This window comes from Sturnus vulgaris, unplaced genomic scaffold, assembly GCF_052056855.1.
Source record: "Sturnus vulgaris isolate bStuVul1 unplaced genomic scaffold, bStuVul1.hap1 Scaffold_160, whole genome shotgun sequence".
Lineage (NCBI taxonomy): Eukaryota > Metazoa > Chordata > Aves > Passeriformes > Sturnidae > Sturnus > Sturnus vulgaris.
In genome coordinates, this window is record NW_028276077.1 from 17,501 (window position 1) to 20,000 (window position 2,500).

The window sequence follows — 2,500 nt, forward strand, 5'->3', positions numbered from 1 at the left end:
GGGAGGCACCCCGGCGGGGCCATGCAGGTCGTTTCCCTCACCCCAGGGCCAGGTACCTAGCGCTTCGCGCCTCGGCGGTCTCCTGCCGGTTTCCCTCGGCGTCGTCAAACGCCTGTTGGGGGCCGAAAGGGCCGCCGAGCCGGGCGGAGGTTTAAAGACTCGGGCGGCCCGGCACGGCCCCGCCGCGGCGGCGGCGGCGGTGGCGGCGGCGGCAGCGGGTGTCGGGCGGTGGCGGCGCGGGGCGCCATCGAGGGGTGGGGAGCTACTCCCGCCGATCCCCTGCGGTGGCGTGTCCGTCGCGACCGGCCGCGCTCGCCGTCGTCGGCGTCCCGCCGCGCTTGCCCGCGCGCGGGGGCCACCCGTGCCGGGCCGGGGAAGGGGCGCCCTGCCCCCCCCTCTCTGCGGCCCGGTCTCGGCGGAGAGGCCGCGGCGCGCGATCGGCCGCGGGGGGCCGACCCCGCTGGCCTCTGCGATGCGGGGCGACGCCGGCAGAGGGCGCGCGCTCTCTGCCTTACCTACCTCAGCTGCGGGGTTGCGGCCGCCGGGGCCCGCCGCGCTCTCTCGCTCTTTCTCCTTAGCCGCCGCCGCGGGCTCGCGGGCGGCGCCGCGTCAGGCGCGACCGCGCGCCTCTCGCCTCGACGGCCTTGTCGCCTCGAACCGCACCGCGGCGGCGCCGGCCGCCGGCCACCCCTGACTCGGAGCGCTGTCCCCGCCCGTTGGGGCGCAGCGCTCGGCCGGCTCCTCCATCGCCGGAGGTCCGGCGGGCGCGGGCGACCCCGTGCCGAGCGGCGGCGTCGCCGCTCGGCGAGTGTCCCCGCCCCCCCCGGGGGGGGGGGACGGTCGGCCGCGAGGCGCCCGCCTTCACCGGCGGCCGTCCCGGCCCGGGCCCCGCCCGTCCGCTTCCCCGTCGCCCTTCCCGGCCGCGTGTGGGCCAAAAAAAAGGGGAGGCGTGCGGGGCGGCCGCGGGGGCGCTTCCCCGTCCGGTCCCCGAGTGGAAACGAGGGGAGCGGGCGGTGCCCCCCGGCTCAGCCGCCGTACGCCTGCCCGCTGGGCGCGTGCTCGCGGAAGGGCAGCTCGGCGGTGCGAAGCGGCGGCGGTCCCGGGAGTGCGGCCGCGGGTGGCGGAGGGGTTTTGCCGAGCGGCAGACCTCGGGCGCTCCGCGATGCCGGCTCGGGTCTCGGCGGCGTCCCGCCTCCGGCGCCGGTGGCGGAGCGCGGCCCGCCGGGCGTTCGCCTTCCGGCGGGCAAGCGGTCCCGCGCCAGGGGTTGCGCCGGCGGAACGGTCCCGCCGCCGCGTGGCGTTTCGGGCGACGTTCAGGGGCCGCTGGCGGGAGAGCCGGCCCCCGCGTTTTGGCGCGGCGGCGTTCCGCGAGTCGGCGGAGCGGTGAAAAGGAGAAGCCAGGGAGTGAGCCGGGAGCGGCGGGGGCCGGCGGTCGCGCCCCCGGCCCGCGAACGCGTAGTCGTCCCGTGATCGAGAGGCCGGGCGGGCCACCGTGCCCCCCGCGGTCCGGCGCGTTGCCGCACAAGCCCCTCCGCGCGGAGGTCGGGCCGAGCCCGGGCGCCTGGGCCGCCTCCGAAGGACGGCACGCGAGGCGGCGTCTCCCCTCGCGGGGGGAGGCGGTCGGGGGCGCGGGCCCCTCCGCCTTTCTTTGGCCGACCTTCGGAGCGTTGCGCGGGGTTTCTCTTTTTTGCCCCGCGCTTTCTCCTCCTCCTCCTCCGTTTGTGTGTGCTCGTACGGTCGAAGCGGGGCGCGCGGGGGCGCGCGCGTCCCTGCAGAAACAGAAAAGGGGCCGCTTCACGCGAGCGGTCCCGAAAGCCAGACAACTCTTAGCGGTGGATCACTCGGCTCGTGCGTCGATGAAGAACGCAGCTAGCTGCGAGAATTAATGTGAATTGCAGGACACATTGATCATCGACACTTCGAACGCACTTGCGGCCCCGGGTTCCTCCCGGGGCTACGCCTGTCTGAGCGTCGCTTGACGATCAATCGCCGTCCGGGGGGGCCACCCCGGCGGCGCGGCTGGGGTTGCCTCGCAGGCCCGTTGCCCGCGGTCGACGTCGACGTCGTCGTCGTCGTCGCCGCGCAGGGCCTTCGTCCCCCTAAATGCAGACTCGGGGAGCGCTCCGTAGCTCCCCGCTCCCGGAACGAGCCGCTGGGGCGGAGCTCGTCCTTGCCGGGGCCGTGCCGCGGTGCGGTGGCGGTGGCCGGGGAGAGCGAGAGTCGGCGTCGAAGACGCCGCCGTGGGCCGTGCGAGAGAGACGAGAGAGCGAGAGGGCCGAGAGGGAGGCGAGGCGCGGGCCTCGCCCCCGGGCTCTCCCCCCCGTGCGGGCGGCTGTCTGCGGGTGGGTACCGCGGGGGTACCGTGCCGTGCTGCCGCGCGCGCGCGAGGCCGAGAGCGCCGGGGACGGGGGTGCGACCCCCTCCTCCTTCCCGCGAAGCCCTCCCCTCCTCTCTCTGTCGCCGTCGCGTTTCTCTCTCTCCCCGCTTGAGGTCGCCGCTT

The 2,500-nt window shown here is 76.8% G+C and overlaps 1 non-coding gene across 1 annotated transcript; it reads left to right on the plus strand.

The window, feature by feature from the left end:
- Nucleotides 1-1,821: 1,821 nt before the first annotated feature.
- Nucleotides 1,822-1,974, plus strand: LOC148218749 (5.8S ribosomal RNA). The gene has a single exon (XR_015800186.1). It is a non-coding gene; the product is annotated as a 5.8S ribosomal RNA (ribosomal RNA).
- The last annotated feature ends 526 nt before the right edge of the window (nucleotides 1,975-2,500 follow it).